General features: G+C 37.6%; 1 long non-coding RNA gene across 1 annotated transcript in view; it reads right to left on the bottom strand.

The window, feature by feature from the left end:
- Positions 1-10,361: 10,361 nt before the first annotated feature.
- The window catches only part of LOC139075829 (uncharacterized), a 31,542-nt gene continuing 28,701 nt past the window's right edge, over positions 10,362-13,202 (bottom strand). The window contains exon 3 of the long non-coding RNA XR_011526710.1: positions 10,362-11,529. This is a non-coding gene — a long non-coding RNA (uncharacterized lncRNA). The remainder of the gene's footprint in view (positions 11,530-13,202) is intronic.

Below are 13,202 nucleotides of genomic sequence, written 5' to 3' on the forward strand. Positions count from 1 at the left end.
AGGAAGATGGGCACGGATGTTAGCTCAAGGTCAGTCTTCCTCAGCAAAAAGAGGAGGATTGACAGTAGATGTTAGCTTAGGGCTAATGTTCCTCAAAAAAAATATATATATATATATTGGCTATGGTAATCATGCCTACCTGCTGGTCACATAGTTACATTGGGAGATCCAACTCAGCTTAGCAAATTCCAAGGGGCACTGCCTCATGCTACTGTCCAGGGTGACAGGGTCCGAGAGGGCCTATCTCATCTCACGTAAACTTGGTTCTTGGTAAGTCATAACCTGGGCAATGGGTTTTCCTCCCACGAATCCTGTGTACACACTTTCCTCGAGAAGACGTGTTTCTCCACAGACCAGGGAATGCCTGGCTCTTTAATAGGTAAGGAAGGGTCCTGAATCAGCTTTTAACTATGGAATACTCTGTCTCTCTAGAAGCTTCCCTTGTTTTGAATTAGATGATTAATCATGCCCACATGTAATTAATGGCAATTAATTAACCAGACGATATCACTTGTTGCAGACCTTTTTAATGACAGAGGAGTTTGTGGGGAATGCCATTGACTGACAGAAAAAGGCTTCCTAGGCTCCTAATCTCCTCTCATCCTCAAATTCTGGTCTCCATGACACCATGTGTCCCTACTCTACAGGCTCCTTTATCCAGGCTCTTTCCTGTCACAAGCACAATTTGGGCCTCTCTCTGACTTCCTACCGGGAGGCCAGATTTCTCTAAGTCCTCTCAAATGGATCTGGGTAGTAGATAGTCCTTTTCCTCTGAAGATGAAAAGTATTTTCTTTCAGAAGAAAATCTATTCTCATTTACATGTACTTTAGTTTAATAATGGTGGTTAATCAACTTTAAACGATGGTCCTTGAAATTAAAAAGAAAATAGGAAGAGGAAGAACATTTATTTCAATGAAATGTAACTTAGAAAATGAAGATAAAATCATGTTTTTCCAACTACTTAAATCATCTTTATCAGGCTCGCTACAGGAGGATTTAATTTGAAAAGATAAAATGCATCAACTGAGCAGTGGATCTGTGGGTATTTGACAGAGGAATAAGGCCACTAATGAGAAGCTTATCTTTCATAGAGGTTAATTCTCAAGTGGAGAGATTTGTAGACTGAAGCTCAGTCTTTGTGTCATTATAGATGATTTTATTTCCCTTTCAAAAGACGTTGTTCAATTTAAGTAATGTAAAAATATTAGTTAAAATCGTTGATGATAGGCATAACTTCTTGACGAATTCATTGAAATTTAAAGTACTTTAAAAAAGCTTTATTTTTTGACTTTGCATAACTTTTTCTCTAAACAAATTTACTGTTAAAATTAGCGGAAAAATAAGGGTAATTTTTATTTTCTTCTTTATAGATTTTGACCATTTTTCAAATTGTCCTGGGAACAAAGACTCATAGCTTTTTTAAAAAGAAAAAGTGAACTGTTCTTTAAGTGGTTACAACTGTGAGAGTGTGTGTGTGTGTGTGTGTGTGTGTGTGTGCAGGTGCACAGGGCAGAGAGTGTTCAACCACATCCTCTCCCTACCAGCAAGGAGCCCTGGAAGTGTGCTACCCCAAAGCATCCTTTTCCGCTGAGAAACAATAAGAAGATTTAAAACAGTGGCAATAAACTTCACACGTAAAAACAGTTTGACGGTGAAACTGAGAAAAATGGGGCTCATTCTGCTCACTGCAATCTGGAATCATTTGCAAACGAGCCGGTGGTTGAGAAAGGAAAGTTTATACCATTAGCCTGCAGAATCGGAAGATGGTGGACTGGTGTCCTGAGGAGCCATTTTAAAATCATGCAGAATCTTGAGGCAGTTGTAGAGGGGAAATGGGCAGGGGAGGGGGGTTTAGGGATGTCAACAATCTGGTGTGACAGACTTCAGGATGCCACATTATCTCTTCTGTCATTCCTGATGGATACCAGTGCAGAATTTTTCTTTCTGGAAGTCGTCATGTTCCTGAGGAAGTCAGAGATCAAAGTTATCATCTTATCGCAGCTGGGAGATACAGGTAAGCAAGAGTCATAGAACTAGCAGATTATGTATATTGCAAAAGTGAGAGGTGCTTAATCATCTAGGCCACATGCAGGCTAGAACGCATGCGCAGAGACTAGTGAATCAGGGCCATCCATAGTTGCAATATTGCTTCCTTTCTCTAAGATGGATTCCCTCATTCTAATTTAAGATCTAGCTGTTACAACAGTTCAAATTATGTCGCTTCTCTAGTCCTCATGTTGCCTGGCTAAAAAATGAGATTATCAGTCTAAAGTAGACTGTGCTTCCGCTAGGTTCTGACTGCTCCCGTGAGACATTAATGATGTACAGTGATCTATACACTAAACCTTTATCACAGAAGCTTTCTGGTTATTTCTTTAGTAGATTTCTATTTGTGTTAGGGTGGGGTACTAGATGGGATGCAGAAAATTATTAGCAAATAAGCATACTAAGTATCTGGCTCATATTCTTGAAACCTATATAGTCAGTTGTCAACTCTGCATCATATATAGTAAAGATCACACCACAAATAACAAATGGTCATTAACAGAAGAACTATGAGGTCAGTTCTATGGTTCCGTTACGTAACTTAAATTTATGCTTGGGGCTTAGATTGTATATTTGTGTATTGGGAAAAATATAAATTCAATGTTTCTAAGAGGTTGAAATTTAAAGTAAGATATTAACTTGGTGCTATATCTTAGTCCTTATTATGTGGAACTTTTTAGTGTGGAATTAATGACTTTAATTGTTTATGGTGCCCAGAAACAAATATTGAACTGTCTACTGCAAATTTGAAAGTCTCGGGGCTAGACGATTTCAAACAACCCATGCAGCTGCCAGCACGGTCCAGAATTTTGAGCTCCTCTCTTTTACTGATCTTCCTCACATTTCATGGGAGGCTGGTAATGGCATTTAGAAAACAGGCACACAGGAGAGGAAACAACAAGCAATATCTATTTAATATTAAAACTTGGAAGAGGAGGAGCATTATATATCATGTATGCTATAGACATCCAAGAAATATTTATTGGAATGAAACTATTGTGAAGCGTTACATGCACAAATATTGAATGCAGACAATTGTGAGGTAAGATTTTACTACCATGAGGCCGGGTGATGCAAAGGAAAGAGTAATTCAAAGGGACTTTGACCTTTGCTGGTGAGGTTCTCCGGGGCAAGCCACTGAGCATCTCCAAGCCTCCGCGTTCTGGTCTTTACAGTAAGGATGCTAATACTCCTCTGTCAAATGGCTGTGAGGATTACATGAGACAGCATCTGCAAAGCGCCTGCTCACACTTAGTGCTCAGAAAAATTGGTCCTTTGTTGTTGTTGCTGTCTAGTGTCCAGACCTGTTTATACAAGCTTGGAAGCAGGCTACATTTAACCTCTTCTGCTATTATTTTCTTCACTAAATGAGTATAGCACATTTACCTATACAGCCAGAATATTCATAGACAATTTGGGAAAGGTGATGTCACCTGAGAATAATCTCAGCAGAATTATCTCCCCTCACATTCTGGGTTGTTGCTCATCCTTTCTTCCTCCTATAAAGTGACTTTGAACTTTCTACTCCGGGTTACTGGGGAAAAAGCACTCCATGTAAGTGTCAAAGCCAATTGAATCCTTGCTCAATTCTCACAAGCCTCTTTGTGCAAACAACAATCCCACAGGACTTCTCATTACTCACTGGGATAATTCTTTCAAATAGCAAAAGCTCTGTAATAAGAAAATCCTTATTTTTAGAGAGCCCACTCTGGCTGTCCCACAAAGGACAGAAGGAGGCGGGGAAAGTGTGGAGGCAGAGACCTGTTAGTGGGCTGCTGGAAGACTCCACGTGAGACGTAGTGAAGTCCTGGACCGAGGCGGAAGACACCAGAGAAATGTGAAGAAAATTTTATCAAACTTGCTGGAACGGAACTTAGTAGGTGGAGAGGTCAACCCTGGGTAACAATCCTAAGAATTAAGTAAAACCGTGTTCTTCTGTATGTGGTGTGTGCTAGTAAATGAGAGTAGAAAGAATCAGTAAATGACTCTGCCAAAATAGGAATAAAGGATTTTGTGGATTAGGAAAGACTTGCACAGAGATTTCAGAGAAGCTGGCCTTTCCTTGTTAGTAATCCCCTAATGCCCAGAGCCCGGTGAGGGCCAAACGCCGCTGCTCTGGGAATCAAACGCTCTGCCTTCTCAGCACAAACACCAAATGGTAGCTCTATGAATGCCCAAAACATGTTGCTCTAGCCTCCCAAAACCAGCAGTCATGATTTATTGAGCATCTACTAAGTACCAAATGCTTGTGTACCTCTATGACAAATTCCCAAGCTGTGGTTAGTGCCACTTTCTGTATAAAACAATTCAATTCCAAATGCTGGGGTGACATACTCAGGATCCCACAATCAGTAAATGGCTGAACTGGAATGTGAGACCAAGCTGTGTTTAACTTCAAAGCTGCTTCTCATTTCACTGCCTCATTCTTCTTCTATAAATAAAATGTATTTTATGTATATATTTAATTTTGTATATAATTTCTATAAGTTCAATTTATAAATATATAATTTATAGAAATAAATATAATTATATAAATTCAATTTAGTTATTTCCATAAAGAAATCTACATATATTCAATTTCAAACAGGTACTGAAATTGCATAATACAGGTAAATATATTGAATTGCAGCAATGTTGCCAATAATTATTAATTGAAAAAACTTAGGGTCACACAAATGTTCATAATAGCTTTATTATAATTGGAGGTGATCCAATTGTCCTTCAATGAGTGAATGGATAAATAAACTATGGTACATCCATACAATGGAATACTATTCAGCAATAAAAAGGAATAAACTGTTAATACATACAATAAATGTTATGAGTCTCTAGGGAATCACACTGAGTGATAAAAGCCAATTTGAAAGATCACATGCTGTGTGATTCCATTTATGTAACATTATTGAAATGACAAAATGATAGAAATAGAGAATAAATTAGTAGTGGCCAGGTGTTAAGAACTGGGCTAGAGGATGTCTTCCTTGTGGAAATAGATGCATGAATTGACTCACAGGATAAAATTGCATAGAACTAAACACTCACACACGCACACATATACAAAGGAGTAGAAGTAAAACAAAAAATCTGAATAAAATCCATGGGTTGTATCAAAGCCATTATCCTGGCTGAGATATTATGCTATAGTTTTGCAAGATGTTACCATTAGAGGAAACTGTGAAAAGGGCACCCAAAATCTCCCAGCGGTATTTCTTACAACTGTATGTGACTATACATTTATCTCAAAATAAAAAATTCAGTTTAAAGAAGGCAACAGACATTTATGAGGTATTGAATATTAATAATAATTAAACATAATAGGAAAGATTTTTAAATGCACATACATCAAAATTGGTTTTTGAAATATATAAAATGTATTGTTTTGCATTACGCAAGTAATATAGGATAATTCAGAGCAATTAGAAATTTTGAATAACAAAGAAAAAAATAAACTACCATTTGACTGCCCAATAACAACTTTATATTTTTGTAAACGTCTTCTCAATTTTGTATGCATTTGTACACTTTTTTGTTTTGCTTTATAAAAATTTTATTTATAAGCTTTATAATCAAGTTTTTTCAACTAATAATTATTGGAAATATCACTGCAACTCAGTGCACTTACCTCTATTGTGTAATTTCAGTAGCTGTTTGACATTTCTGTGAGATAAATGCCCGAGAGGGCAGTTGCTAGGTTATATGGTAGTTGCATGTTTAATTTTATAAGAAGCTGCCAATTGTTTTCCAGATTGACTGTACCACTTTACATTCCCACCAGCAATGTACGAACATTCCATTTCTCCACATCCTCACCAGCATTTGGTGTTGTCACATTTTTATCTCAACCATTCTGATAGGTGTGTAGTGATATATCATTGTGGTTTTCAAAACAATTTTAAGATAAACAAATTACAGATTACAGCACTCAATGCTAGCAGAGGAAAGATAGACTGGTCCTTCCACATAGTGCTTCTAGTCAGCTTCATTCCGTTTGACACAGTAAATCCACTTCTTGGAGTCCACCCCACAAGTAAGAAAAGACATTTCCCTTATTCTCATTTCAAATTCACCAAGTCACCTTCTGATTAGTTAGTGTTCCAGAACAATTTGTCAAAAGTTAAGGACGGCTCAGTTCGTGGAGATGTCAGCCTCCCAGTGTTCTAGACAGTTCTCTTTTTTTAGTGCAAATGAAGAAATTAGCATTCTGGTGCACAGGTCAGCAGCCTGGAATCAGTCCATGTGAAGTTGTGATACAGATAGATCTGAGCCGGGTGTACTGACCAGTCAGGTTTCTACAAGCCCACAAGCATGAAGGGCAGACCCAGGGCCTTAGACAGTTTTCCAAAATAATAATGGCCAGTGCAGAGTCTCGACAATGAGCCCCTACCATGGGAAATACTCGACAGCTAGGCAGGCATTCAGTTGGCAACTTCTGCGAAAATTATGCAGGTTTACAGCTGAATCTTTCATATGGAGAATCTTGATATCCATAGATATGATGACAGTACTTACTTCAAAAAAAAAAAAAAAAAAAACAGAAAAACAAGCAAATAACAAAAAACTTCAGAGATAAAAGAATCTGGATTTTTTTTAATGGAAACTCTTCTTTCTAATATCATCTCAGATTTACTTCCCGAAAATGTTTATGATCTTGTTACGTATAAATCTAATAAGCTAAGCACAGAGATTATCAGCAGGGTTAAAGTTCCTTCTCTCTGAGAAGGAAGCTAGAAGCCTCTCTCATTTAGTTTACATTGCATTAAAAGAAAAATTGAATAAGACCTTCAAAATTCTCTTTCTTCCTTTCTCTCTCTTCCTTTCTCTCTCCCTGTCTGTCTGACTCTCTCTCTCTCTGTCACACACACATACACACACCCAAATGGAGGCAAGTGAAATATGAGATTATTCCTCTAAGAATTAAAGTACAAACCCATGGACAATTTCCTACCTTGAGCATCAAATACATTCAACCCTGACCTGCCAAATTAGATGTAAGATGTATAATTGTGTGTTTATGAATGAAGAAAGAATCATTAGTAGGGACAAACAACATTGTCTTGTTGGTTTTCTCTCTGTGTTATTAGTAAAATCAGTTACTAATTCTCAGAGATTACGCAATAATTGTTTCCAAAACTTTTAAAGTAGGATTCATGAGATAAGTTCTTTATGATCAGTGTCCAAGTATCTTTTTTGCTTCTATCCTTCATTCATTAAAACATAATACTTAATTCTAACACTTTGTGTGTGCCGAACACTTTGTTTTTTCAACAATCCTCACATGCATTAATCCTTTTAATTCATATAATCCTATATTTTAGCTACTAAAATCAGCCTTTCTGAGAAGGAATAGTAACTTTTCATATAGGTTGTCTAAAGTTTTATAGCTAGAAGGGATGGGACCAGTCAGAATCCAAACCTAGCTATGCTCCACTAATAACCACTGGGTTTCACTGCCTCTTTGTGCATAGTACCTTCTAGATACTGGACACTTGCTAGATAACCATGTGTTCAATGATTGCTGATAAATATAAGCAACTGCTATTTCTTCAACTTGTAAAATGTCTTTCCTCTGTCAGGGAAATTAGCATCACAGCAAATGAGGACCAGTAATCAAAGCTAAAGAAAATGAAGGGGGAAAGAAGAAAGTCTGTCCTAGAAGTCAGGCCTAGGAGTGCCCCCTATGGGTGTGTGAGTTATAGCGACAAAGCTGCCCAGCTGAGGGGGTGGGTGAGAGATGAATTCCAGCTCTGCTCAGCTGTGTTGGCAAGAGGAAGGGGCACCTCGTGCTTCTGTCCCAGGAGGCACCTTTTGAATTGGCAAGCTGAGAAGTTTATAAAATTCACCCAGAGCTCCAGCTACCCGTGTGCTGGTAAGAAGCTATCCCACTGTCAGTTATGCCCCAAACTGAGGGATCATGGACAAGCCTATTTTTCTTTTTTAACCTCCTCGTATCTCTTCCCATTTGGGAAACGAAGTACATAATTCTGGAAACTGCATTTGAACTTGTAGAATGAGCTTTACTTTTTTTTTTCAGCTTTATTGAGGTATAATTAAATAAAAATTGTATATTTTAAGGTGTACGACTTGATGTTTTGATGTATGTATACATTGTAAAATGATCGCTACAATCAAGATAATTAACATATACATCATCTTACATAGTTACCATTTTCTTTCTTCCTTTTTCTTTCTGGATGCAAAGCTTGAATTCTGTCTACTGTAGTCTTTCAAGACAGATTTACAAAGAAAATCACACGCTGATGAACTTTCAGCCCTCATTATAGAACCATTTCTAGTCCCTGAGGCAAAAAAAAAGAAAAAAGAAAGAAAGAAAAGAAAGAATCTATGGAATAGAGACCAGACTCACTCAAAATTGCTACTCAATTGGAGTCTGACCCATAAAGGGGAAAAGCCTAAAATTTCAGAGCATTTGTTTTACTTGCATTTTACAGAAGCAAATTGTTCCTCAATTAAAATTCTCCAAGGACTGAATAAACTGCAAAGAGTATAGATTGTGTCTTAAGAAGTTTGACTTGTGACTTGAGGGCTTAGAAACAAATCTATCATAAAAAGATCTTATGTTGTCATTATTTAGAGTCCCGCACATTAAATTTGTCATCTCTAATAGCAAGACAGGTAAATATGAAATTGATTTTGAATTGAAGAAAATTGGAAGGAAATTTAGTGGAATCGTTAAGTTGTCAAGAATTCTTCACATTCTCAATAATTCAGAGGCTAATTATTATTATTATTCTGTTCTAAGATTGTTCAGACTTTGCATTTTGCATCTTCCTATGGCCTTTCCCTTTTGACCACCTCATTAGTGTCTTCCCTGAAGGATGAGGAGAATGAAAAGGACACTCTCCTCTGGCTTGGTGGGCAATGAAGATGAGGCTACTGACCTCCGTGAGATTTGGGGAAAGTCCAGGATTATAGCTGCCTGTGATCAGCTCAGAATCCAGCTATCTCTGGATTGACTGTGTTTTATAAACATTTAAATGGAAAGATGATTCGTTATAAATGTATAAACATGTTATTATTATTAAATTATGGTTATCGTTAAACCATGTTCTATTTTTTTCTTAATACATATAATGTGCATAACCATTAAAAATTTGTATATTGTATTAACAAATAAAGTCTCACTTCTGCCTTCTTCCTTCATATCTCTTTTTCCCTTTGGCTACTAAGTCTTGTACTGAGTTGAATAGTGTTCTTCGGAAATTCATTTCCACTTGGAAACTGTGAATGTGACCTTATTTAGAAATAGGATATGTGCTGATATAATCAATTTAAGATGAGGTCCTACAGGATGAAGGTGGGCTCTGAATTCAATGACTGGTGTCCTTGTAAAGAGAGAGAGGAACGTGAAGCCACCAGGATTTGAGACACAGGAGAAGGCCGCATGAAGATGGAGGCAGAGATTGCAGCTATGTTGCAATAGCCAAGGAACTCCAAGGATTGTCAGCAACCACAGGCAACAAGATGAGGCCAGGAAGAACCCTTCCCTAGGGCCTTTGGAGGGGGTGTGGCCTCGTCAGTACCTTTGTTTTGAACTTCTATCCTCCACGGCCATGAGAGAATAAATTTCTGTTGCTTTAAGCCACCCAGTTTGTGGCATTTTGTTACAGAATCCTAGGAAACTAGTACAGATGGTATCTAGAGATGTTCCCTTTAGCACAAGAGTCTTTGAGAATGTGAAAGTGCCATCTTCGAAGTTGGAAAAGGTAAAATGCAAAGAAATAAACTGATATATACAGAGCAGGGCTCTGCTTTTGAGTTGGATGGATGTGGCCCTGTGTGTTGGTCCATATTTCCACCTTCTTAGCACATATGTTTCTATGTTCTAATTGTTTGTTGACTTGACTGTAAGCTCTAAAAGGTAGTGTCAAAGTTTGACTTATAACTGCTATATCCCCAGTACCAGGTATAGTCCCTAGCACACAGTAATTGTTCAGTCAATATCCATGGGAAGAAGGAAGGAAGGAAGGGAAGGACGTAGGGAGGGAACAAAAACAAACTCTCTACAAACGAGGTTGAATCGTTCTTTCTAATGAACTTATTTCCAAAAATATTGATGACGTCAGGAAAACCTAGAAATTCACTGCTGTGTTCACAGACTTACAAAGGAATAATTCAACCTTTATTCTAAAATATGATTTACCATGTATGGTAATGAGATCATTCAATTTAACATCATTTATTATATTCAACATTAGAAAACTAAAATAATAATTGAATTTTAGTGTTAATAGGGACTCTAGAAATAATCCTTTTTACCCTATTGCTACATAAATGAGAAAACACAGACCCAGAAAGATGAATTGGTAAGATCCATGTGTGCTAACTCCCAGCTTTGTGTCTTTCCTGCTATGTCACCTTGTCTTCCAGGGCACAGGCTATGACGTAGAAGGAATCTTCAGTTACAAAAATATAACTTCTTTTTTTTTTAAAGGTTTTATGTTTCCATTTTCTCCCCAAAGCCCCCCGGTACATAGTTGTATATTTTTAGTTGTGGGTCCTTCTAATTGTGGCATGTGGGATGCTGCCTCAGCGTGGTTTCGTGAGTGGTGCCATGTCTGAGCCCAGGATCTGAACCGATGAAACCCTGGATCGCCGAAGCAGAGCGTGAGAACTTAACTGCTGGGCCACGGGGCCAGCCCCCATTTACAAAAATATAACTTCTAACCCTTACGTCATCCCACTTTGCAAAAAATTGAACCTGAATAGAAACAGACTTCTTAAAGTGAAGATTTGTTTACTTATTTATTTAATTTTATTTTTTTGGTAAGGAAGATTGGCCCTGAGCTAACATCTGTTGCCAATCTTCTTCTTTTTTGCTTGAGGAATATTATTGCTGAGCTAATATCTGTGCCAGTCTTCCTCTCTTTTGTATGAGGGATACCGCCACAGCATTGCTTGATGAGCAGTGTGTATGTCCACACCCGGGATCTGAACCTATGAACCCCAGGTTGCTGAAGCAGAGTGCACAAACTTAACCAATACACCGCCGGACTGGCCCCAAGATTTTTTCTTTTTTATTACTGACGGGTCATTAGAATGAAAAACAACAAAATGGTCTTTGTCCTTGTGTCAAGCCGTCCTCTCAAATGCTGGCTGTGAACTAAGTCAAGATCACTCAGTTTCCTCATCAGAATATGATAATACTTCACTCTCCTTTGTTTTCTAACTTCTTTCTTAACATACTGCTGAGAAACAAGTGAAATATTGACTGTGAATGCTCTTCAAAATACAGAATCTTTTATACATGTTCTCAGACTATCATTATCCCAGGTTTTTGATGATCAGAAAACATTCCCCTGGTCTCCAACCAGCCTCACTTCAGACAGCCCCTTTCTGAATGCAGCATCCACTTCAATTTTCGGACTCGTCTCTCCTTATATTTCTTCATCCTCAGCAATGAAAACATCCCTGATGGTGTTCAGCTAAATGTCATGTCAAGCTGATTCAGTCCTATTGTTTTTCTAATTTAGAACAAAAATAAATGTTAGTTCACTGTGGTAGATAAACATTCTCCTGACATATTAAAGAGACTGGCATCTCAGGCAAAGAGCTGGCAGGATGTTAAAATTTACAAAAGAAGTTGCTGTGAAGACTACTTGATTTCAACACAAGGACTGTCAAAGTTGACTCCTTGAAAAAAAAAAGGATAATGGAATTCATCCCGCAAACAAATCCAAACTTGAACGTTTGCATCAAAAATATCCCCAAACTTTATCAGGGTCAAATCTGTGTTGACCAGCTTGTCACTTAGTACACTCCAATAGCTGGCCCATAAATTTCTTCTGTTTATTGATAAACAGCCATAATCTAAATAACATTGGGATTCATTTTCCAGGCATTTTATTAGCTTCTCTGAATTGATTAATGCTTCATAAAGTCTGCTTGAGGGGGAAAAGAGATAATGATTACATTTTTGTTTTTTTATTTCAATTTCATAACTTTGCTAATTTATATCACAGTGCCATCTATTGGGCTAAGCACACTTTTTTCAACAGGAGTCAAATTCAAAACCATCTACCCTGTTGACCTCCAGAAAACCGCCAAATTAGTTTATTAGTAGGAATGATAATTGTTAAAGAAGAATGTTCAATTTCAGCATAGCTTAAAGCTTCGTAAAGAATGTGGGGGCATAGGTAGCAGTAAAGAAGTCATTACAACCACATAGGCTAAGTTATTATGATATCATATTGAAATACCACTTTGTCAAAGAAAGCATTATAGCGACACTTCCTGATTTTGGATTCTCATACTCTCTTGAGAAATGTGTAGCACAGGTGATCAAAGCAAATAAAGTTTGTGATGTGACAGACTCCCCTGATACCCCAGAAAAATCGGAGAGTTGTTTGGTTTGTGTTTCCTTGGCATCTTGTAATGACATCCATTGTAACACACACATCCACAAAGAGTAACAACTATGTGTAGTTATCATCTGCTTGTATGTCTGTCTGCATGACTATACTGTGGATTTAGGAGGGCAAGGACTATGCCTTTTCAGGTCTGCATTCCAGTATCAGCTATACAACTTGGCAAAGCATAGGTTTCCAGAGTGTGGGGAGAGGCTCACAGAAACATAATTTTTAGATCTCCCTACCTCGCCAGCATATTATCCTTCCTGGCTCACATGAAGAAAAGTGTCCACTAGTCGAGTGACATATTCAAAGATGGCAATCTTACAGATCAAATCTGGACAATGTTTAATGCCATCCTTATCCTGCAGTCTTAGGTCTAATTTTAAAGCTACAGAGTGAATATTTAAGACGTTCAATCCATGGTTTTAATCTCTTTTGTAAGGATTACATTTTTTTCTATACGGTGCTTCTCTTCAATATATGCATATGATTAGAGTGTGCTAAAGGAAGGATCTTCATTTGATCACATAGATCCCGAGAAGATCATTTTCCAGATCTTTAACTTTCATTGGTAAAATCTCTTACAATAGATTTGCCTGTAAATATCTTTGGATTCACAAATACTCCTTTCCCCTCTTTATAAAAGAAATCCATATGCCTTATCTATTATAAGTTTTACTATGGTGATTTGTCCGGGGATGTGAAGGGTCCCACAAACCTCTGTGTTTGGGGTTGGGTTGGAGTGGGGATACAAAGCTTAGTAACAGAAAAGTGACTTCATATCT

The sequence above is a fragment of the Equus przewalskii genome, chromosome 14 (assembly GCF_037783145.1).
Source record: "Equus przewalskii isolate Varuska chromosome 14, EquPr2, whole genome shotgun sequence".
Lineage (NCBI taxonomy): Eukaryota > Metazoa > Chordata > Mammalia > Perissodactyla > Equidae > Equus > Equus przewalskii.